The 25,893-nt window shown below is 42.2% G+C and overlaps 1 protein-coding gene and 1 pseudogene across 4 annotated transcripts in view; one reads left to right on the top strand and one right to left on the bottom strand.

The window, feature by feature from the left end:
* Positions 1-25,893, top strand: part of C1QTNF7 (C1q and TNF related 7) — a 100,709-nt gene that overhangs the window by 20,199 nt on the left and 54,617 nt on the right. Inside the window, exon 1 of one of the 4 annotated variants that reach the window (XM_050947971.1) lies at positions 17,301-17,448. The exons of 2 other annotated variants lie outside the window; for them this stretch is intronic. The gene's annotated coding sequence lies outside the window, so the exon portion shown is untranslated. Of the gene's footprint in view, positions 1-17,300; positions 17,611-25,893 lie in introns of those variants that run through there. One more of the 4 variants, XM_050947968.1, reaches the window with a different exon arrangement.
* Positions 12,420-12,590, bottom strand: LOC127048527 (uncharacterized; annotated as a pseudogene).

The following is a 25,893-nucleotide window of genomic DNA, read 5'->3' as shown; positions in this document are numbered from 1 at the left end:
CTGTTATATCCCCCCTTACTTGTCTCTTGTCTGAGCTGAGCAGTCCCAGTCTTTCTAACCCTTCCCAGATGGAAGCTGTTCCATGCCCCTAATGATTTTTGTTGTCCTTTTCTGTACCATTCCATTTCTAAAATATCTTTTTTGAGATGGGGTGACCAAAACTGCATGGATAGATTTATATATAATGGGTCATTAAGGAACTGGCTTGAACCTGCTGAAAGTGATCCATATCAGTGCAGTATCCCACAGAGACCAGGGAAACCCCAGTGATCAGGTAATTGATACCTAACAATCAATGACTAAGAGGAAGGAGGTTTCCCCCCATTTCTCAGCAGAGAAGCTGAGCAGAGGCCAGCTCAAGACCAAAGGACAGAGAGATGACAAGCAGGGGATGAAGAGGCTGGCTTCTCTCACATGGCACTGACAAAAGATCAGAGAAAGATAGAGCCTGAAATGAAGTTCACAGCAGCTTGGCTGGTGGATTGCTGTGGCTTAGCCAGATGGTCTGTGTCTTAACCTTTCTCTGTGCAAACTTAAGGACTTCCAATGCTGTGTTCCAGTTGACTAATGAACCCTGTTGTTTTGATGATGCTGCCTGGTGTCAATGCAAATCCTCACTGAGGTGCATTAGTCCCTGAAGAATGTAAAAGTCTCTGACTAGGAGTCTATCTTAGTTGGACTTGCTGGGCAGAGCTCACAGTGTGAAGCAGGAGATCTGAAGCCACAGGCACTCTCTCAGAAGTGGTGTGGCTGGATGGCCTATCCTGAAGGAAGATTGAAATCCTTTGTGATCCTGGCACAGTGAAAAAAGCTTCCTTGAAGAGACTGTTTAAAAGCTGGGGCATAGCACCGATCCTGTGACACTGGTATTTGTGGGTGAGCTGAGTGTTGTTTGGATTGATATTTTTATTTCTGGCTGGTTACCTTTTAGTGTTGCTGATTTTATCTTCTCTGTGGTTGTATTTGTAATCTTTGCAAAAGTTGCCTAGAACCTGTGTAACCCACACACCTCCTGAGTGTGGTGCTTTGTCCCATGTAGTGGCACCATAACCACATAGAGATTTATGAGTCTGCTACAGCCTTAGCTAACAGCTATATGGCTTTTAGCTCATGCAGTAGAGGCTCATGCATTTAGCTCCAGAGGTCCCAGGTTCAATCCCACCTGCTGACAACCGGGGTCTATTGATGTTATACCTGGAATAGGTGCTTATCTATCTATCGAGAGAGAAAATGAAGATGCTGTGTTTTGAGATAGACTCTTCAGTTGCATTAGTTATTCAATGGAAAGCAGACTACCAAGGTAAAACATGCTCATTCTCCAATTCTCAAGGAGCCTGCTCAGCAGAGGCGTAGCGAGCACCCTCCATACCCTCCGACCGGAGGGGGCCCCGCAAGGAAGGGGGCCCCTAAAAGTGGCAAAAAAAGAGTAAGGTATAACTAGGTAAGTGACATTTATTGACGCTATTGCACAATCCATGTCGGTTTTACTGACAAAACCATGAAGTCATTATGATACATCGTAATGCTATTGGCTACATCAGTTGTCTGTCGGTCAGTTTCGAATTTTAGTTGGACCCGTTCAAACAATGTGTATTTGCGTTCATAATGGCTGTCGGCAGATAAATGTTATTAATTTAGTTGTTTAGTTTTTTATCGTTTCCAACGCAGAAGCATGCTTTGTGATGTCTAAGAGAATGTATAAGAGCGGAGCTAGTAAACGAAAGGCAGCAAAAGATGCCGAGAAGGAACTTGAGAAAATTCCAAAGTTGTCAATGTATTTTGTGCTGCAATCCAATGTACAGGTACAGGCACATGAAACGGACAGCGCTAGCAGCGACGAATCGTATCCAGAAGTATCCAGAAGTGCTTCAAGTGAGGTCGAAGGTGTAGCCAGTTGTTCTACCAAACAAACTGTGACAGATATTCCAGCTGCTGCCAGGAAAGAAGTATCTGAATCTGAACCATTGACTGATGATCCAGGAGATTGGCCGTCTATAATATCGGACAGGCAAGCGTGTGACATTGTTGCACGTGGCCCACCGCAGCAGAATGAAAGTTAACGAATTTCCATTTAACGAGGAAAGACGGAGGTTCACAAGTACTCATTTCTATCGAACCATGGCAAATGGCGAGAAAATAAGACGTTCATGGTTAATGTACTCAGTTCAGAAAGATGCCATTTTTTGTTTTTGTTGTAAATTATTTGGCACTGGCGACATACCGCTACGTTGTGGAACATCTGCTTGGAAAGCACTGTCAAAAAGACTTCAGCAGCATGAAACAGGCAAAGGTCATCAAGACTGTATGGTGAAATGGTTTGACCTTCGGTCAGGCATAGTAAACCGTACATCTATTGACCAACTTGAATTGCAGGCTTTGCTGAAAGAAAGATTTCTGGAGAAATGTTGTCAAACGCATGGTTGATGTCTTTATTTTCTTGTCCGAAAGAAACTTGGCATTTCAAGGAAGTAATGAAAAGCTCGGCGATCCTTCGAATGGCAACTTTTTGGGACTGTTTGAATTGCTTGCAAAGTATGATATTGTCCTCAGCGAACTTTTACAGAGGATTAAGAAGGCAGAGACACATGTTCAGTACCTCAGTCCACAGATCCAAAACGAGCTGATTCAACTTGTTGCCAGTAACATTCAAGAGGCCAACATAGCGCAGCTTAAAAAAAGCAAAATATTATTCAGTTATTTTGGACTGTACTCCCGACGTGTCACATGAAGAACAGATGTCTGTGGTGTTACGGTTTGTTGAATGCAACGGTGAAGATGGTGTCAATATTCGTGAAGCGTTTGTTGGTTTTCTTAATGTTCATGATACAACTGGCGAGGGCTTATTGGAAGCGTTTCTTGAAAAGGCAAACAACTTAGGAATAGACATTGCTGACATGAGAGGCCAAGCTTATGCTAACGGCGCAAATATGAGAGGAAAGAATAAAGGAGTTCAAGCCCGCATGCTAGAAATAAATGACCGTGCCTTGTATGTATCACGTGGAGCTCACACTTGGAATCTTGTGATCTCAGACACGGCAAAGTCATCGAAATATGCCGTTGACTTTTTCGGTCTGATTTAACAGAATATACGTTATCTTTTCTTCTTCACCTTCACGTTGGGATATACTTCAAGAACATATGCCAATATCTGTTAAAGGGTTATCGGACACTCGTTGGGAGTCGAGAATTGATGCTGTGAAGCCATTGCATTATCACCTTGAAGAATTGTGCAATGCTTTGTCATCTTTGCGAGAATATGCGCTCGAAAAGAAAGATGGCAATACAGCAACAGAAGCCAGTGCGCTTTTAGACCATGTTACTACGTGGCCTTTTGTTCTGACTGTGTACACGTGGTACGATATACTATTTCACGTCAATAAAACCAGCAAATTAATTCAGTCACCAGATGTGTCAATTGACATACTGCAGGCAGAAGTCGGTGCTACAATGAAGTTTTTGGAAGACTATCAAAATACAGGATATAACTCTGTGGTCACAAATGCATGTGAAATAGCAGAGCATATGGGTATTGAGCAGGTGTTTCCAGAAACCAGGGTGCAACGTAAAAAGAGAATGTTTGATTACGAATGTGCTGATGATTCGAGTCGTCTTTCTGCTGAAGAAAAATTCAAATCGCAGTTCTTTCTTGTTCTCACTGATCAGGCCATATCTTCTGTTTCATCGCGATTTGACCAACTCGTGGAGTGGTATAAGTTGTTTGGATTTCTGTACAACGCTAACAGCCTGAAGCAGTGTCACAGAGAAGATGAACTGGAGAATCACAGCAAAAATTTTGAAAGAAAAATGGGAGACATTGATGCCAATGAACTCATAATGGAATTGAATCATTTTATTTATGTCATTGAGAAAGAGAGAGGACTTGTCACGGCAAACAATTTTTTAACGTACATATACAAGAACAGCCTTCAGGAAATATATCCGAATCTTTGCATTTGCATCAGAATTCTTCTGACCACAGCAGTTTCTGTTGCTGGTACTGAAAGGAGCTTCAGCAGAATGAAACTGATCAAGAATATCCTGCGCTCAACCATGACAGATGACAGGCTTTCTGCGCTTGCAGTTATCTCAATCGAAAACAAAATTGCCAGATCTCTGGATATGACGCATTGATTAACCAATTTGCGGAGAACAAGGCTCGAAAGAAGCGCTTTGCGTAAATACGGAATACATGTATACTGTAGGCCTATGTATACATAATATGAACCCTGTATATTGTATAAAATAAATACCGCATTCCAGTTTCTGCATTGTAAGAGGCCCCGGACATATGTTCGGAGGGGGCCACGTTCTTTGTTGCTACGGGCCTGCTGCTCAGCTTTGCTCAGTAGTAACTGAAACCAGCATCTGTTGACTGGGAGAAGAAAAAACCCTTAGTGGGGGGATAATCAGCTCTTCTGGCTTAAAGCCTGTTCATAGCTCATCCATGTCAGTATTTTTACATCCAAGACACTAAGCATTCCTACCTTAAATGGGTTTTCCTAGCTCATAGTAGGAAGCCCTGACTGTTTTTCAAAGGGCAGAATCAGGCCATTTATACATATTTTATTGGTACATAGTTTTAGTTTTTAAGATTAGTTTTATTGGTACATGTGGGTGTTCATAAATTGTTTTGTTCAATGAACCATTTAAAACCAAATATTAAAAGCACATGTGGCCATGATATGGAGCCTAAATACTGTCTTTGATGTAGATCTGTAACTATAGTAGTTGGCAGGTTGTGGGCAGTATTCTGATGGTGCCCACATGATAAAAAAGAGAATGTAAATGCCATGGTACACTGTGGGCCACATACTCAGCTGATATAGATCAGCATACCTCCACAGTCTATGGAGCTGTGCCAGTTTATGCCAGCTGAAGATCTGGCCTTTGATTTTAGAGAGTGAGAAATGGAAGAGACAGTTCAATGTGTACTATATATTTTAAAGAGCCATATTGGCCTGGCTTTATTCAGAAGAAAATTCTTTTGCACTAAAGTGTAATTTCAGGCACCACTATGAATGTGAGGCCACACAGACCCAGCCCATTATTCACTAATTCATCCATTAAAACAGCATTTCAACAAATATCAGTAAAATACAGTGAGGCACAGCGTCAGCCTGGAAATACTTAGCCTGGCCCACTTAAGAGGACACATTCGGGCACATTTTCAAGATGGTGCTTTATCTTACTGGCCTTCTACAGGGGTGTGAAAAAAGAAAACCAAACTGGAGTGTCATGTGAGGCAACGTGAGCCAGGGCTGGTCCTCTAAGCAGGGCTGTAGTTTTTTTCTTTCCCCCTGTGTTTTTGCCCCAGTGAGCTGATTGTCTTGTTCCACATCATTTGTAGGTCTTGGCTAGAGCACAAAATACTGTTGCTCAGTAGAAGTTAAACAGTGAGGCCAGAGTACCATGGTCATGCATCTAATAAGGCCTGGTCTACGGCGAGGGGTGCGGGGGGTCGATGTAAGATACGCAACTTCAACTACAGGAATACAGTAGCTGAAGTCGACGTATCTTATTCCGATTTACTTCCCATCCTCACAGCACGGGATCGACAGCCGCAGCTCCCCTGTCGACTCCACTACCACTGCTCACTCTGGTGGAGTTCTGGAGTCGACAGGGAGCACATTCGGGGATCGATATGTCGCGTCTCGATCCCTGATAAATCGATCACTACCCGTCGATACAGTGGGTAGTCTGGACATACTCATTGGCATTAACTGTATTAGGAGGCTCAGATTTTAGCTCTGTACACTGTCTTGTCTGTACATTGCTTTGTCCTTCATTGCTTCACAGGATCTGCCTTTTCAGTTACAGTTTGAATTTGAAAACAAAAATAGAATCCAGATGTCTTTCATTTGCTATTCCAGAGCCGCAAGCTAAGCTAGCTAGTGACATTTACCTTGTTGCAATTTTTGGGTAATTATAACATTGATTCTCACTATCAAACGCAATTGATTGTGATCTTTCATGTTTTCCCCTCCACCATTTTTATTAATTGATTTTTCAGTTGGTTAGAAAGGCAGTATTTTAAAGGGAATCATTCAAGGAGTGATCCATAATCCAGCTGCCTGGCATGTGTACAGCAGCAGCATAATTAGCAGCACATAGTGCAGGCTGAGTGAATACTGCAAGTATCTTCATTTTTTCCCTTTTAGGTTTCAGCTCTGGAATCTGTTCCAATGCTAGTATCTTACAAGTGGCTATTTTTCTCCTCAGAAATGAATGATAGAAGTAGGGTAACTTGCAATCTAGCTATCAGCATCTCAAGTACACAACTGCATTTAGGAGATGAAGATTGCCTCAGTGGCTAGGATGCTAGCCTGAGACTTTTGAGACTTGGGTTCGATTGCTTGCTCTGCCACAGACTGCCGGTATCATCTTGGATAAGTAATTTAGTCTCTCTGTTCCTCCATTCCTCACCTGTAAAATGGGATAATAGCAGCACTTCCCTGCCTCAGTGGGTGTTGTGAGGCTAGATATATGTTCAGATACTATGCTAATGGAGAGCATACATTTACCTAAAGGCCAATTTTTTTGTGAAACATAAAAATTGTATAATACTAAGAAACATACTTTTCAAAGGACACTTCCCTGCCATGTATTCTTACATCCATGGGAATAAATGTGTCAGTATTACTGGCTCAGTCATCACCTGTGACAATGAAACCATACCTCACAGTTTCTATTGTTTCTACCTTATAGTGTACCATACTGTTGTAGTTGCACCATTAAAGATAAATTATAGGATGGGATTTTCAAAAGCGCCTTAGACTTCTAGACTCTAAGGCCAGAAGGGACCATTGTGATCATCTAGTCTGACCTCCTGCACATTGCAGATCACAGAAACTACCTTGCCCACACACACCTGTAATAGACCCCTAACCTCTGGCTGAGTTACTGAAGTCCTCAAGTCATGACTAAAAGACTTCAAGTCACAGAAAATCCACCATTAACTCTAGTTTAAACCTGCAAGTGACCCCGACCCCATGTTGCAGAGGAAGGCAAAAAAAAACCCAGGGTCTCTGCCAATCTGGCCCAGGGGAAAATTCCTCCCCAACCCCAAATATGGTGATTACTTGGACCCTGACCATGTCAGCAAGACCCACCAGCCGTACACCTGGGAAAGAATTGTGTATAGCAACTTATAGCCCTCCCCATCTCGAGTCCCATCATCAGCCATTGGTGATTGCTACAAGCAGTCGCAGGTCAGCTACATGCAATTGTAGGCGGCCATGGTGCCTTGCTTTTGAAAATTCCACCTCTAGTTTTTATTTCCCTTCTAAGCCCAAACTTTTTCTAGCTTGCATAATATCTGCCCATTTCAAATGGACCTCTACACACTATATCATATGTTTAGCCTCACACATCATTTCACAAACATAACTTTTATTTTCCACACTGTAATATTTTGCAACTATTATCAGAAATAGCAACCACACTTTGTTTTATGATACAAACTGTACATAGCTGTTACACTGACAGACCAGCCAACAACTTAACAAGAGACAATACAATTGTAATCAAGACAATCCACATATGAAATAGGTATCAAAGAAATGTTAATTAGGCTAGCAATCTCCAACTCATTCACTTTGTATTGATAAGAATCAGAGAATAGTTGCAAAGTGTATTTGTCTCTTTACCTGTATCTTGTTAGAAGTGTACCAATGGAACCCAATTAGCTTTTAGGTGCTAATTCCCTTTCAAGTCTTAGTTGCCTTATATTATGTATGTGTCTATGTCCAGTTAACCTTAAAATCAAAGATGTGACATATTGCAGGAAACTAATAATTCTATCTACATTGTCTTCAGTTTAACTATCTTTATTATAATGGAGGACCAGTAAATTGCCTTGTGTAAATAAGTGTAGCCAGTTTACCTGTGTTCCATAGGAAATAGAAGATTAACATCAAAGCAATGGCCTGTAAGCTATCTGCATGGCCTATTCCTCCTTGGAGGAAAGCCCTAGTATGACAGTTTCTGTGAGGAGGCTTGTCAGCGGGCTAGAAGAGCTATAAAAGAGAAGCCTGGTCCTTTCATGTCAGGTCTGTTTAAACTTTAACAGGAATGGTTTAAGCCATAAGACTGAGGTCTTCAGGTAGATACCTGGATTGCCCTGGAATTCTCAGGGGAAAACTCTAACAGATGCTACACCTGAACTGCCTAGTGGACTATAACCCTTTGAATTGATTCTAGAAAGATTTTTTTACAAATCAGCAGCCTGACCCTCTCTGCTATGAAACTGACCTATGGACTTTACACACAGCTGTATGTGTATTGATCTCTTAACCATTTATAACGCTCTTCTTTCTTCTTCCTTTTTTTAATAAATCTTAGATTTAGTTATTAAGGATTGACTGACAATGTGATATTTGGATAAGATCTGAGATTCATATTGACCTGGAGATAAGTGTCTGATCCTTTGGGATTGGTGAACCTTAAATATGGTGAATTAGGTTTTCAGTAACGTCACACTATATTAGACTTGGTTGTCTAGATGGGAGCCAATGACTGGAATGGCTAAAGAGGACTGTCTTTGGCTTCTTGTTAACCAGCGTGGAACTAGAAAAGCTCTTTTGTTACTGACTTTTTGAATTTAATTATAGAATAAACCATTAGTTCTGGGGATTGTCTGCCCTATTTCTTGCAGTCTGCCCTGAGTGTGGCATTCTCAGTGGGCCCATGTAGGCACCTGGTCACATACTAGTCTCATAGACTCTGATCCTACATTTCTGGCATGCCTAAATTCCTACTGAAATCACTTGGAGTTCTGTGTATGTAACAGAAGCTCGATAGAGTGCCAACATTCTTCCTCCAAGGCAATTGTTTGTATCTTTCCATAATGGTCAATTCATCTTTGAAGTATTCCATTTGCACCACAAAACACGATACTCCAGTTTCGAATTTGATAATGAATTGTTGGTACTGAAAGATAATGTGTTTTCTTTACAACAAATGAGTCAGTCACTAAAACTGTTATCTCAAGTGTTTAACATTTCATCAGCATTTAACATTGCAATTAGGGAATGCGTCAAGAAAATAGCAGCCAGCACAAACCTTAAACTACCCTTTCATCCAAGTCAAACTTGATATTTATATCTGAACAAAAATAGAGCTTGTATATTCTAAAATGAAAAGAAGAATTTAAAAAGGATAAGAAGTCTGGTTATTACAGAAACCTATGTGCAAGGCTCATTATTTCAAAGTGCTGCAGCAGTGCAGCATTAGCATTTAGTGGAGATGCTACCTATGCTCCCATCGGTAGCTATGTCGATGAGAAAAGCCTTCCTGTCAACATAGCACTGTCTACACCGGCAGTGAGGTTGGTATAACTATGTGCTCAGGGCTGTGGAAAATCCAGACTGCCGAGCAATGAAGTTATATCAACATAAGTTTACAGTGTAGACCAGGGCTCAGAAATAGAGTCTTATAGAGAAGGCACTGCTGATTGTCATTTGCGTACCTTTTATACTTTGTTTACTCAAGTGGTCAACATGAATGAGAGTAACGAAAAGTTTTGTTTTGTTTTCCTCTATAAATATCAGATTTTAATTTTTTTATTAAAGCTAATGTTAAAAAATTATCTAGTACACGGATTAAGAAAAGAGTGTCTGTACATCTACATATAATGCTTAGATTATCCACAAATACAAAGTTTGTTTTTAAAGTCATATGATACATATAGTCCATAATCAGCAATAACCCAAATTTAGGTGAATAAATTTAAGAATACAGTTTAGATATTAGCATCCAAAGTATTCGGGTACATCACTCATGAGCAGCAAAGAATCCTGTGGCACCTTATAGCCTAACAGACGTTTTGGCGCATGAGCTTTCGTGGGTGAATACCCACTTCGTCGGATGCATGTAGTGGAAATTTCCAGGGGCAGGTATATATATGCAAGCAAGCTAGAGATAACAAGGTTAGTTCAATCAGGGAGGATGAGGCCCTGTTCTAGCAGTTGAGGTGTGAAAACCAAGGGAGGAGAAACTGGTTTTGTAGTTGGCAAGCCATTCACAGTCTTTGTTTAATCCTGAGCTGATAGTGTCAAATTTGCAGATGAACTGAAGCTCAGCAGTTTCTCTTTAAAGTCTGGTCCTGAAACCCAGAAATCCTGGACGCCTCATCATCTCGGGCATTGGCACTGTCACTGAAGGACTGTCTGAATATGTGGACTCTCTACTCAGACCCTATGCCACCAGCACTCCCAGCTATCTCCGTGACACCACTGATTTCCTGAGGAAACTACAATGCATTGGTGACCTTCCAGAAAACACCATCCTAGACACTATGGATGTAGAGGCTCTCTACACAAACATCCCCCACACAGATGGAATACAAGCTGTCAGGAACAGTATCCTTGATGATGCCACAGCACAACTGGCTGCTGAGCTCTGTGCCTTTATCCTCACACACAACTATTTCAAATTTGATGACAATATATATCTCCAGATCAGTGGCACCGCTATGGGCACCCGCATGGCCCCACAATATGCCAATATTTTTATGGCCAACCTGGAACAATGCTTCCTCAGCTCTCGTCCACTCACGCCCCTTCTCTACCTACGCTACATTGATGACATCTTCATCATCTGGACCCATGGGAAGGAGACTCTGGAAAAATTCCACCACGATTTCAACAGCTTCCACCCCACCCTCGACCTCAGCCTGGACCAATCTACATGGGAGGTCCACTTGCTAGACACCACGGTTCAAATAAGTGATGGTCACATTAACACCACCCTATACCGAAAACATACCGACTGCTACACCTACCTTTGTGCCTCCAGCTTCCATCCCAGGCACATCACAAGTCCATTGTCTACAGCTTAGCACTGAGGTGCAACCGCATCTGCTCTAACCCCTCAGACAGAGACCAACACCTACAAAATCTCCACCAAGCATTCTCAAAACTACAGTATCCGCACGAGGAAATAAGAAAACAGATCAACAGAGCCAGACGTGTACCCAGAAGCCTCCTACTGCAAGATAAACCCAAGAAAGAAAACAACAGGACTCCACTGGCCATCACATACAGTCCCCAGCTAAAACCCCTCCAACGCATCATCAGAGATCTACAACCCATCCTGGACAATGATCCCACACTTTCACAGGCCTTGGGTGGCAGGTCAGTCCTTGCCCACAGACAACCTGCCAACCTGAAACATATTCTAACCAGTAAATGCACACCGCACCATAGTAACTCTAGCTCAGGAACCAATCCATGCAACAAACCTCAACGCCAACTCTGCCCACATATCTACACCAGCGACACCATCACAGGACCTAACCAGATCAGCCACACCATCACTGGTTCATTCACCTGCATGTTCACTAATGTAATATACGCCATCATATGCCAGCAATGCCCCTCTGCTATGTACATCGGCCAAACTGGACAGTCTCTACGGAAAAGGATAAATGGACACAAATCAGATATTAGAAATGGCAATATACAAAAACCTGTAGGAGAACACTTCAACGTCCCTGGCCACACTATAGCAGATCTTAAGGTGGCCATCCTGCAGCAAAAAAACTTCATGACTAGGCTTCAAAGAGAAACTGCTGAGCTTCAGTTCATCTGCAAATTTGACACCATCAGCTCAGAATTAAACAAAGACTGTGAATGACTTGCCAACTACAAAACCAGTTTCTCCTCCCTTGGTTTTCACACCTCAACTGCTAGAACAGGGCCTCATCCTCCCTGATTGAACTAACCTTGTTATCTCTAGCTTGCTTGCATATATATACCTGCCCCTGGAAATTTCCACTACATGCATCTGACGAAGTGGGTATTCACCCACGAAAGCTCATGCGCCAAAACGTCTGTTAGTCTATAAGGTGCCACAGGATTCTTTGCTGCTTTTACAGATCCAGACTAACATGGCTACCCCTCTGATACATCACTCATGAAAAGTTATACAGCGAGTTGGATGTGGAAATATAGCAATGAGTGAAGATTGTCCTTCAGTAATTGAGAATTTATGGTAGATTGTCCATTTAGAAAATACAATCCATGAGGAAAGTATTTCAAACCTTCCTCCTCTTCTGCTCCTATAAACTATTCTTAATCTGGGGAAAACATTTGCAGAGACAATTCTCTAAGCTAAAACAGTGACATTTTGTCAAGATGACACAGACGAAAGACTGATCCAAACCACACACTTTTGGAGAGTACACTAATGAGAGCAGTGGGAGCACCTATCTAGAATAAATTAAGAAAAGAGTCACTTAAATGGCCTATAAACAACAGTAAAGTAAAATCAAGAAAAGCAACTCCCCCTCAACCCCAGTGACTCCTCTAAGAACAAAATACAGATAACTAACCCACAACACGAAGAAATATATTAACATTACAAACAAGACAGTAACACAACTATTTTTTTTCACTTTTAACCAGAATATTCTCCCAGATGGGAGGTGTACCTTTCCTGGAAGTACTGCAATACCAGGTTGATGCATGGAGTGGATGGAGCAAGCTCCTATTCCAGCTCCCTATTTCAAAAATCCATTTAATAAAAGGTGTTGTTTTGTTTTCCTCTGTAAATATCAGATACTAAGATACAGCCAAATCCTGAGCAAGGTTCTGAGCCTATATAAGACCAGATTCCAGTAGAAGTGGCACAATTTCACTCAGCTGAAAGGCCAAGTCATAACCTGTATGGAGGACTCTAAGGCTCTAAACTATGGAAAATGCCTATGTGACAACTCTGCACATTCTGGGCCCTGCAGTATCTGTGAGGTTGAGGATATCTTCCCCCAGCCCTGCTGTACTTCAGTGCATTTTTCTTCCTTTCACTCAGACTTTGCTTCATTTTTGAGTATTTGGCCAATGGTCTCTAGAGTAATCACAATGTTATCAGAGGACAATCAAAAATACTGTAGCTGTAAGAATCCGCCTGCAATCCTGACACATCTGTGAATGCACATATAATACTTGGTAAAACAGTTGTCACTTTAAACCTAGCAATAACATGCAGACTACATACAGACATGAAGAAGAGTTCTGTGTAAGCCCGAAAGCTTGTCTTCCTTACCAACAGAAGTTGGTCCAATAAAAGATATTACCTCACCCATCATGTCTCTCTAATATCCTGGGACCAACATGGCTACAACAACACAGCATGCTGCTCCTGCAGTGAGACAATCACGTACAATCATAGTACAAAACAAAGCCTGCAGAATGCTTTTTCCAGCTTACACAGCTGTGTTATGGATGATGCAGACTTGAGTACTGGGAACAAACTAACAGCATGTGCACACATGCTCAAGGTGCACTGCACGCTGAATCATTTCTCTTTACTAAAAGCAGAATCCTTGGATTAGCAATAGAAGCACACTTGGGCTAGCTGGCTCTGAAACTGGTTGTGTGCTCCAGATATTTGTACTGAAAATGTAATTATAGAACAGAATCGGATTTGGTTTTCAATAGTGCTTTATTCTGAGAATCTCAAAGTGCTTTACAAGGTATTGGATAAGTGCTAGTGCAGCGACTGTCTAAACAAGCAATTGGCACTCAATACTAGCACACAAACTTCACTGGATGTAAAAGCCAGCGTACTACAACATTAGGGCCAGTTCCTGAAACCTGAATTCGTAAGCAGTCCTGTTTTGTTTAACATTGTTCATGCAAGCTACATCTCAAACAGTCTACATACTAAAAGTAAATGAAAATACAGCTATGAAGCTGAATGAAAAATAATAGCACAGTTAAATTAAAATGCATGAACAAGGTAGAAAAGATATGTTTGCTGATGACTGAGGGATTGTGTACACTTGAAACACTACAGTGGCACAGTTGCAGCACTGAAGCTGCACCACTGTAGCACTTAAGTTTCAAGACTACCTAGGCTGACGGGAGAGGTTCTCTGCCCCGAGAGGTGGTAGATAGGTCAACGGAAGAATTCTTCTCTCAGCCTAGTGCTATCTACTCCAGGGTTTAGGTCATCTGAACTGCAATGTTCAGGAGTGTGGATCTTTCACACTCCTGAATGACATAGCTGGATCAACCTCACTTTCTAGTGTAGACCAGACTTTAATAAAGAGGAAGAGTCTAGGCAGAGTGACTCAGGAAGACTGTTCTAGATGTCAGGAGCTGCAGAAAAGAAGGCTCTTGCAATAGCAGTGGCAAGACTAGGTGAAGGGGCTGAGAGGAGTGAGCGCAGAGCTAGGGGAGTGGAGGGGAGATCTGAAAAAAGATTCATTAGGTAGTGTAGGACTAGCCCATGAAAAGTGAAAAACAAGATAGGAACCTTCGAATTGGATCCTGAAATGAACGGCAACCAGTGGAGTAATTTGAGGATAGGGATGATGGAGGTGTGCTTCGTTGTACGTCTAAGAAGGAAGACAGCATGATAGGCAATATAACTGGAGTGTCGAGAATGGAGATGCGGGGTGGGAGCACACCAAGAGAGGATTTGCAATAGTCCCTGTGAGAGTTAATGAAGACATAGATGATGAATTGATCAGTAACGGAATTACCCCAGGACCTGGGAAGTGTCATAGGTTTGGTAATAACCTTTTTGCCTCATGGGGCAAGTCTTTGTATCAGGAGTTTTACATTTATCACCTACTCTTCTTGAAAAGTGCCAGAGGACCTTTGGGTCAGATTCTTAGCTGGTGTGACTCTATTTATCTCAAAGGAATTAGGCTGATTTACACCATCTGAAAACCTGGCCCTTCAATTTCTACCTCAGTAGTCAATGGAAACGGGTGAAAAGGACAGTGGTTTGTTTATCTCATTCCTCTAGTGCAGCACTGTGGTGCCACTGCTAGGTATAAGCCCACTTCTTACTGCGTGACTAGAACCCAGGACTATCTGAGATGATTTTCCTGTGTTGAGATAGTTATTTGTATCCATGCCAGTTTTAAAGTAACCTCCTAGCTTAAGAAGTATTGATTAGCCTAAAAAGCTAACAGTTTCAAATATATTTGTATTTCAACACACACATTCAGTGAATTATTGCATTTTGTTTTTTAAAACCAGTAGACAGATAAGAAGAGAAAGAGAGAAGCACTGGAAAGTGATGAAAGAGGAAGGGTTGAAATGAGGAGACTCTTAAAACTCAAAATTTACACAATTTAAGAGAGGAAGTGGATATAAATGGAAACTACATTGGGGAGTGAGAACTCTTCTCTCATTCAACTCAATATATCATTGTTCAATAGCCAGCTACAACTGGAAAAGGAATTTCATTTACAAATAAACTAGGCTTTGAAGTTGTGCCTGTGTTTTAATGTCTTCAATAAAGTTTACAAATAAAAAAGAGACCATGACTGAACTTCAAAGAAGACCATGACAATCCAAATTTAAAATGTTCAGAAAGTTGTGGAGACCCTTTGACAACATTAAAGTCATGTCAGGTACTGGACGACTGAGCTCCTCATAATTTTTCATTTTAATTTTTTTCTCAACAAAACATGATCTTTTTCTGAAGCTGGAAATGTCCATAAAAAGCTTTCAGTTTCTTTAAAAAATTCTGTTTTTTCACTTAAACCAGAAATTTTGAAATGTTGATGTTTTGAAATTGTGGGTTTTGTTTTTATTTTTCCCCTTTCTCTTTTTTGCCACTGAATACAGTAGAATAAATGAGGACCAGCTGTTCTTTCTTTTTTCATTTCTTTTCTTTTGCTATTCTATAGTTTATCAAAACTTCCTCAACTCTGGAAAAGTTACAGAGCATCAAAAGGGAAAAGAAGTGCTAGGAAAGACCCTGGGGTATCATTAATTCTGTTGTATTTACTGATAACATGAAAAGATGGAAAACACCAAAAAACAAACATCTCAACATTTGAAAAATTTTTGTTAACATTTTTGAAAATCTTTGTCAAACTGTGTTTCCTTTTTTGACCAGTTCTACAGTACAGTGAATGCAGGAGTTCTGCCTTCTACTTTTAGATGAGAATTGTCATTTTGATTGATTTTTCCCAAACCCTGAAAAGATGAATAAATGTTATGTATAATAATTTTGTAGTTTAATGTTCTTCTTGTGATTTTTTTTTTGGTGTGTATATCAAAAATTTAGCAGGTACTTTGCAACCAAATACGTTTATCCTATAAGCTTCATTGCTATATCACCTCTTCTACTTACGTGCCCTACCAGAGTGGTAGCTATGTGAAACAACATATCAGAATGCTAACATAAAGAGACTTCTCTTCTCACATCAAAGGGGATGATGCCTCTAATGTCAAAGATGAAGAAAGATACTGATGTGACCTCATCTTGCTCTTGGATAAACTATCACCGGAGCGGTCACTTTAAGAATCAGACATATCAAACACAGTGAATGAAAATAAAGAAAATCCATGGCTACGAGAACAACTTCAATGGCATGTTTCACCTTTAAGAATTATTAACATGAATTAGGGTTTGTAGGATTGAGGCTAAAACGGGTGTGTTGTTCAGCACTAAAGGAATTAGCAGACAGTAAAGATATAAAGGGAGGGTCAGAATAGGTTCTTGCTTATAAAAACAATTACTATTACAGAAATGGTGTTTTCCTTACTCCTTTATTTATATTATATTGTATACTGTGTGGAAGTAGAAAGAACTGACTCTGCTGCACCCAAACAAAAAGTGAGAACTGAGTTTTTCTCCGACAACTGGAAGGCAAATCTCACTGTACAGGCAACTGAAAGACTAATATTTAAAATGAGGAACTGACCTGGAACGCTTTAAAACCATTTGTCCATTATTTTTTGCATATCTTCCCTTGGTCTGGATTATTGTCTTTTGCTTGATACAGTCTAACCATTGCTCCACTGGCACTTGCTCCAAATGCTTGTCTTGTTGTTTTACAAAGCTATAGCTATTTTTGAAATGGCAAACAAACAAAAAGAGAGAAAATGGAAAAAAATATCATTTTTGGAGGAGGGAGAAATCTGTAAAAGGCTGCTTGCTCCCAGGCTATGTATGATATCATGAATGCCACGTTTTAGTCTGGGATGCGTTTACCAGCTAAGATATTGAAACTCTTAGAAAATCAAGGTTTATAACAGAAAAGCAAAAGTAACCTGTTTAGGAATATTAATGAGAATAAACAGAAGGCGCAGAATCTGAAAACCCTAGAGCTTGGGTATTTGTGAAATCACAGAAAGAAGGTTGTTGCATTTGTGAACAAAATAAAAGCTGAAAACATGCACAATGCAGTTACCTCAGTGTGTCTCCGAAGGAAGTAGCGTTCATATAACTTACCAATGTTTAAAATGTCATACCACAGTTCCTATGCTAAAATTGTTCATTCTTATGTTACTGCTCAAATATGCACTGAGGAGAGGGCCAACAGATATAGTAGATTTATTCTAGTTGCCAAGGTCAAGGATTCTTTTTTGGATTCAGCCGTCAGGGAACTCTTTCCTCAGTAACAACCGACAGACTGTCTGCTTTGCATTCTGTTGTCAGTGTGCATCACTGATAAAAAAAAACAACCTAAAGAAAAAAAAAGTGTGAGAATATTTTTAAAGGGGAATCAGGAAATTATTTATCAGTGTGAAGCACCAGAGAGTTCTGTACAGTCTTCAATGCCAAAGTTAGGGGGTTTACAGCACAACATCTGCATTCACTATAATTCAGAGACTCCAGCTGCTGGAAGCTCTTGCAAGGCATGTAAGTAAAGGGCTTCATTTCTCTGAAGCAAACTTCTTTATTCTCTTGCCTCATGAAGATACTCAAGCAACCCAGATTTCAAATTGGTTTCGTTATGCTATATCTGTTTTTATCTGGCAGTATTGCACTGAATAATGCATGCCCGTGTGCATGATAAATAACTTGCCTATTCTAAGAATAAATTGCATGGGAACTGTGATAGGAGCAGAGACTGTACGCTGCTCAGTCTCTCTTTTCTTTTAAGTTCACTGAGAGCTCTGTTCTCCATTTGTGATCTGCATGGAGAATTATTCCATTTCTTTGATTCTGTACCATGTTTTCAAGGAAATTGTGAAGCTGACAGCAAAATGTAAAACCTGTGTAAATAAGAGTGATTAGTAGAAAGCAAGTGTTCACAAAAATGTCAGAGTCCAGTAGCATTGTATGAACTGCATTGAACAAGGGCTGTTGGTGTGACTTACATGTTGTAGCCATTAGGTCTGGGTGGGCACTGACCAGCAAAAAGAATATGAAAAGGCATATCAGACACTTTTGGATGCTTGATAAAAGCTCGTCTCATTTTTCTTGTTCATATTTAAGTTCTGAAGTAGTCATTGCTGTGGAGTCATTTGAGGGGTATGTTTTTTGTTGTTCTTCCAGCTTCCAGCTTCAGCATAGTGTAGTCACATATTTTATCAACATTGAGCCAGATCCCACAGTTCCTCCATATTCTTAACTCGGGGCAAAATTCTGCTGACTTCAATATGCCATATGCCAATATGCAGGGTCTGACCTGTTCTTGGACTGATTTCTTACCTGCAGATACTACAAAGTGTGAATGATGAACCATAGTTATGTCCAAAGGTTCCCAAAACTAAATGTCTTTATTAAGCAGGGCAGATTTAATTTCATGTGAAGTCAAAAGTTCAGTGGTTCATCAGAAACCTGTCCAAAACTTCAGGATGTCTCCTCTCACTCAAACAGACTCCCAACTCCCTGCAGTTTTGCTAAAGCACCCTGTCCTTCCGACTTTCATCTCTCCTTCCCTCCCAGTGACCATCTATCAGTATCTTCAGAGAGGGCTTTCCCTCTATTCCTGCAACACTCTGAAAGGCACAAGGCCCTGGAAATCTGGTATCTTCCCACCTGGTGATACTGGTTATCATTATTTATCATTTATGTTACCACAGTGACCCATTGTGCAAAATGCTCTGCAGATGCAAAGAGATTGCCCCTGCTTCAAAGAGCTTGTTGCCATTCCCAGTCCTTCCACAAACCTTAGTTTCCTCTCTCTCTCCCCCTATGACTTTTCTTTGCTTTTAGAGACAGGGAAGTTATAGGGGTTGTCATGGTACAATTCCCCACTCTGAACCTTAGCGTCCAAAAGATGGGGTACCAGCATGAATTCCTCTAAGCTTAATTACCAGCTTAGAACCTGTAGCGCTGCCACCAACCAGGAATTCCAGTGCCTGGTACACTCTGGTCCCCCAAAACCTTACCCGGGGACCCCCAAGACCCAGACCCTCTGGATCTTAACACAAGGAAAGTAAACCCTTTCCCTCACCGTTGCCTCTCCCAGGCTTCCCCTCCCTGGGTTACCCCGGAAGATCACTGTGATTCAAACTCCTTGAATCTTAAAACAGAGAGGAAAATCCACCTTCCCCCCTCCTTCTCTTTCCCCCTCCCAGACTCTCCCTGAGAGAGAAAGTAATCCTAACACAGAGAAAATAACCTTTCTCTCCCTCTTCCCTCCTTTCTCCCCACCAATTCCATGGTGAATCCAGACCCCATCCCCTGGGGTCTCAGACCAGAATAAAAAAACAATCAGGTTCTTAAACAAGAAAAACTTTTAATTAAAGAAGGAAAAACAGTAAAAATTATCTTTGTAAATTTAAAATGGAATATGTTACAGGGCCTTTCAGCTATAGACACTGGGAATACCCTCCTAGCCTAAGTATACAAGTATAAATTAAAATCTTTTCAGCAAAATACCAATTTGAACTCCTTTCAGCCAAATACACATTTGAACTCCTCCCAGCCAAATACACATTTAAAAATAAAGAAAACAAACATAAGCCTAACTTGCTTTATCTACCTAGTACTTACTATTCCGAACTTATAAGAGCCTGTATTGGAGAGATTGGAGAGAAACCTGGTTGCACGTCTGGTCCCTCTGAGCCCCCAGAGTGAACAACAACCAAAAACTAACAGCACACACAAAAACTTCTCTCCCTCAAGATTTGAAAGTATCCTGTCCTCTGATTGGTCCTCTGGTCAGGTGACAGCCAGGCTCACTGGACTTGTTAACCCTTTCCAGGCAAAAGAGATATGAAGTACTTCTGTTCTATTAACTCTTACTTATCTGTTTATGACACGCCCCCCCAAATCGCTGACAGTGTGGAACCACACTGGCAATGATTTCTTTCTAGAATAAACAGATTAATAAACACATGCACCTTTACATATGCTACTAATTATGTACAACTACAAGATTCTTCATATTGCAAGGACAATTTTTAACCAGCTGATTCTGGGAAACTTTCACGGGAGAGTGCATCAGCTCCTTGATTTGTTGCCACTGCAGATGTTCCCGGGTTGTGGAGAGGTTCACCTCTTTCACACAGCCGTTACATTTCCCTTTGTAGTAGACACCGTCAGGCCACTCAGTGTCATCTCCTCCCTGGGCTGTAAACTGACAAACTGTAAGTCTCTGGAATAAAAGGGCTTGAGAGAATTAACGTGGTACACTCTGGGCTCTAGGGAGGAATTGGGAAATGCTATGAGGTAATTAACAGCTCCCAGGCGCTCTTGGACCTTGAATGGCCCTTCCCATGATGCTTCCATTTTAATGGCCTGTTGCGCCTTCAAGACCATAACCTGGTCTCCTACCTTGAAGGAACGCTCTCTGGTATGTCTATCCTACCAGGCCTTTTGCTATTTTTGAGCATCCTTTAGGTTTTCTTTAGCAAGGCTAAAGAGTGTCGGAGGGTGTTTTGTAGGTTGCTAACAAAGTCCAGAATGTTAGTTCCTGGAGAGGGTGTAAATCCCTCCCCTGCTGCTTCACCAACTGTAATGGCCCTTTAACCTCGTGGCCATACATAAGCTCAAACGGTGAAAACCCTAAACTGGGATGTGGTACAGCTCTGTAAGCAAAGAGCAACTGCTGCAACACTAGGTCCCAGTCATTGGAGTGTTCATTCACGAATTTATGTATCATGGCCCCCAAAGTTCCATTAAACCTTTCCACCATGCCATTGGTTTGATGGTGGTACAGGGTGGCAACTAAGTGATTTACCCCACAAGTTTCCCACAGTTCTTTCATGGTCCCAGCCAGGAAATTAGTCCCTGAATCTGTAAGGATGTCAGAGGGCCAACCTATCCTGGCAAAAATGTCTGTTAGGGCCTGGCACACAGTTTTAGCCCTGGTGTTGCCTAGAGCTACTGCTTCCGGCCATCGGGTAGCAAAGTCCACGAAAGTCAGTATGTACTGCTTTCCTCTGGAGGTCTTTTTTGGGAAAGGACCCAGAATATCCACAGCTACTCGCTGAAATGGGACCTCAATTATGGGGAGTGGTTGGAGAGGGGCCTTGACCTGGTCTTGGGGCTTTCCCACTCTTTGGCACACCTCACAAGACCGGACATACTTGGCAACATCCTTGCCCATCCCCTCCCAGTGGAAGGACTTCCCCAACCTGTCTTTGGTTCTGTTCACCCCAGCATGGCCACTGGGATGATCATGGGCTAAGCTTAAGAGCTTCCCCTGGTACTTAGTTGGAACCACCAACTGTTTTTGTGGATGCAAGTCTTCCCAGTGTCCACCAGAAAGAGTCTCCTTATATAAAAGCCCTTGTTTTATAACAAACCGGGATCGGTTAGAAGAGCTGAGAGGTGGTGGGGTGCTCCGTGCCGCCACCCAAGCTTTCTGAAGGCTGTCACCTGCTTCCTGCTCAGTCTGGAACTGTTTCCTGGAGACTGGAGACACCAGTTCTTCCTTAGACTGTGGACTTGGGCTTGGTCCTTTGGGAAGCGATGTAGGTGATGGAGTTGTTTTTGTGGCTGGTGAACCGCTGCCTGCTGGTGCACCAGGTGCTATTTCAGGCTCTGGTTGAGCCTCTTGGGTATGGTTGTCTGCTTCTTCTGCCAGTTCAGGCTCGCTGGCGCTCTCTGGCATTGGGGTTGAAGATGCGTTTGCAAGTGCTGGCGTCAGTGCTGGCAATGGTTCTGGTGCTGGTTGCGTTTCCAGGTCCGGGTCTGGGACTGGAAGTACTGTGGCTGTTGCCATCATTGGCAGGGAATCCGGGTCCACTACCTCTGTCTGGGTCTCTGCTTCCACAGATGGGGCCCCTGTGGACGGCTCAGGAACAGGGATGGCTCTGGAAGCTTGCCTGGCTTGGCTGCATGTAACCATTCCCACCTTCTTGGCCCTCTTTACCTGGTTGGCCAAGTCTTCCCCCAGTAGCATGGGGATGTGATAATTGTTATAGACTGCAAAAGTCCACATTCCTGACCAGTCTTTGTACTGGACAGGCAGTTTAGCTGTAGGCAAGTTTACCGCTTGTGACATGAAGGGGTAAATTGTCACTTGAGCCTTTGGGTTGATGAATTTGGGGTCCACCAAGGATTGGTGGATAGCTGACATTTGTGCCCCCGTATTTCTCCACGCGATAACCTTTCCGCCCACTCTCAAAATTTCCCTTCGCTCCAAGGGTATTTGAGAGGCATCTGGGCCTGGGGATCTTTGGAGTGATGGAGATATAATGAACTGCACTCGGTTGGGGTTCTTGGGGCAGTTGGCCTTTATATGTCCCAGTTCATTACACTTGAAGCATCGCCCAGCTGACTGGTCATTGTGCCGAGGTGGGTTACTGGAGATTGGTGAGGTGAGAGAATAGAGAGTCGGCGGCTTTCCTGGGGTTGCAGGTGGGGTCTTGGGTTGCCCTCGGGTATAGGGTTTATTGTCGGTGTGCCCGCTGTGGTACTCGTTCCCCTTGATAGTAGCTCTTTTCTTTTCTGCCACATCCACCCATCTGGCTCCAATCTCCCCAGCCTCGGTGACAGTTTTGGGCTTCCCATCTAGGATGTACCTTTCTTTTTCCTCCAGAACACCCTCTAAGAACTGCTCCAATTGTATTAGGAAGTGCATGTCATCCAGAGATTTAACATTGGCTCCTGATATCCAGGCATTATAATTCTTCCCAATGTGGTAGGCGTGTCGAGTGAATGACACATCTGGTTTCCACCTTAGGGCTCTGAACCTCCGACGGGCATGCTCAGGTGTTAGCCCCATTCTGATTATGGCCTTGGTTTGAAAAAGTTTATAATTGTTCATGTTCTCCTTAGGCATTTCAGCCGCCACCTCTGCTAGGGGTCCACTGAGCAGTGGCCTCAGCTCTATCATGTACTGGTCTTCAGAGATGCTGTACCCATGGCAGGTCCTTTCAAAATTTTCTAGGAAGGCCTCAGTGTCATCACCTGCCTTGTAGGCGGGAAATTTCCTGGGATGTGGAACAACAACTGGCAAAGGGTTGTTAGGGTTGGCTGTGTTATTCTGCTTAGCCTGCGCTAATTCCAGTTCATGCTTTCTCTCTCTTTCCCTCTCTTCCCTCTCTCTTTCCCTCTCTTCCCTCTCTTTTTCCCTCTGTTCCCTCTCTTTTTCCCTTATCTCCAGCTCTCTCCTGTGGGCAGCCTCTTTTTCTCTTTCTCTCAGCTCCATCTCTTTTTCTTTCAGTTCTATCTCTTTTTGTTTTATTTCTAGTTCTTTTTGTTTCTTTTCCATGTCTCGCTTGTGGTCTGCGTCTTTGATTTGTACCTCTGCATCCAGTTTTGCCCATTCCTTGGAACTCATACTTCGGGCTTCCTTGTGCTGGGGCGCCCTCTGCTGTTTAATGCTTGAAATGCTGCTTTTCTGTTGCCTTCTTCGGGTTGCTTAGCAACAGTGTCTTTTTTTTTAAACTCCTCCTACCTAGCTGTTCCCGACAGAGTTAGAAAGAAAAAAAACACCATTCATTTGCAAATGTGTTTTGTTGGTGTTCACTGACTCACAACTGGAGTCCCTTTGTTTAACAAAGATCCTTGTTAAACCCTAATGCCTTTGCCTTCAGAGTACTCAGAAGGGAGAGCCCAAAAAACTTGCAGATCTTTGCTTTTAAAACAGTCTCCTCTAGCCTGCTTTACACACAGCTAGCAGCGAAAGAGAAAGAAAAAATCCTACTGGCTTTTGCTTCTAAACCCAAACCTCAGTCTGCCTGCAGATAGCTAGCAGGGAGAGAAATAAAAACCTCACTGGCTTTTGGATTCTATCTTATCTATCTATCTATCCATCCCACCCGCTGCACACCATGTCATGGTACAATTCCCCACTCTGAACCTTAGCGTCCAAAAGATGGGGTACCAACATGAATTCCTCTAAGCTTAATTACCAGCTTAGAACCTGTAGCGCTGCCACCAACCAGGAATTCCAGTGCCTGGTACACTCTGGTCCCCCAAAACCTTACCCGGGGACCCCCAAGACCCAGACCCTCTGGATCTTAACACAAGGAAAGTAAACCCTTTCCCTCACCATTGCCTCTCCCAGGTTTCCCCTCCCTGGGTTACCCTGGAAGATCACTGTGATTCAAACTCCTTGAATCTTAAAACAGAGAGGAAAATCCACCTTCCCCCCTCCTTCTCTTTCCCCCTCCCAGTCTCTCCCTGAGAGAGAAAGTAATCCTAACACAGAGAAAATAACCTTTCTCTCCCTCTTCCCTCCTTTCTCCCCACCAGTTCCCTGGTGAATCCAGACCCCATCCCCTGGGGTCTCACACCAGAATAAAAACACAATCAGGTTCTTAAACAAGAAAAACTTTTAATTAAAGAAGGAAAAACAGTAAAAATTATCTTTGTAAATTTAAAATGGAATATGTTACAGGGCCTTTCAGCTACAGACACTGGGAATACCCTCCCAGCCTAAGTATGCAACTACAAATTAAAATCTTTTCAGCAAAATACCAATTTGAACTCCTTTCAGCCAAATACACATTTGAACTCCTCCCAGCCAAATACACATTTGCAAATAAAGAAAACAAACATAAGCCTAACTTGCTTTATCTACCTAGTACTTACTATTCCGAACTTATAAGAGCCTGTATTGGAGAGATTGGAGAGAAACCTGGTTGCACGTCTGGTCCCTCTGAGCCCTCAGAGTGAACAACAACCAAAAACTAACAGCACACACAAAAACTTCCCTCCCTCAAGATTTGAAAGTATCCTGTCCTCTGATTGGTCCTCTGGTCAGGTGACAGCCAGGCTCACTGGACTTGTTAACCCTTTCCAGGCAAAAGAGATATGAAGTACTTCTGTTCTATTAACTCTTACTTATCTGTTTATTATCAGGGGGTAGCCGTGTTAGTCTGGATCTGTAAAAGCAGCAAAGAATCATGGGTGAATGCATCTGACGAAGTGGGTATTCACCCACGAAAGCTCATGCTCCAAAACGTCTGTTAGTCTATACGGTGCCACAGGATTCTTTACTGCTTTTATGTGTTTATGACAGGGGTGAAGTCCTAAGGCCTGATCCAAAGAATACTGAAGTCAATGGAAAGACACTCTGACTTCACTGAGGTTTTAATAAGGGCTCCAAATGTATAGATGGGTCTACTGGAGAGTTGAGGTTGAAGGTAAAGCTGAGGAGAGTTGAAGTTGAAGGTAAAACTCTCTTTGACTTCAGTGGGAACAGGAGGCGGCTCAGTGTGAGAAAGCTTGCAGGGTGGGAACAGTAGCGTATTAGATGGTTATAGGGATAAGAAGGAGTTATTGGATATAGGTGGGGATGCCAGAAGATTCACTGGAAAGACAGAAGTCTCAGTCATTCAGGGACTAGTGGAAAATGTTCACAAATGTTCTGAGTGTGAGAAAACATTCAGGTTCAACTTGAAGATGAGATTCTTTTATTTCCCTTTCTTGCTCAGTTTCATGGCCAACTCATCCCTAGTCAGAAAAACGTTACTCCAGTCAGAACATAGGTTGTATTTTCAGAATTTGTGTGTGTTCATGTGTTTTGTTAGTCTCTTGGCAGCAAATACATCTTCTGAGCAGAAAAACTTTCTGAAACTTTCATAGTCTATTACTTTGATGCAGCAGATGTCTATGATAAGCAGATAGTTATAGCTTTGGATTTTTTTAACATCTTCAAATATTCTGCTGTGTATTTTTTCTATGAGCAGGAATGTATAGAGACTCACCATACAGAATTGATCCAGTGGATGAAGAGCATCTATGTCTGGGTGCATGATGTCATTTCCTAGCCCACAAACTCATAAACCACAT

This window comes from Gopherus flavomarginatus, chromosome 3 (assembly GCF_025201925.1).
Source record: "Gopherus flavomarginatus isolate rGopFla2 chromosome 3, rGopFla2.mat.asm, whole genome shotgun sequence".
Taxonomy (NCBI): Eukaryota; Metazoa; Chordata; order Testudines; family Testudinidae; genus Gopherus; species Gopherus flavomarginatus.
Note: the sequence above shows the minus strand (reverse complement) of the source record. Positions and strands in the feature narration are given on the sequence as shown.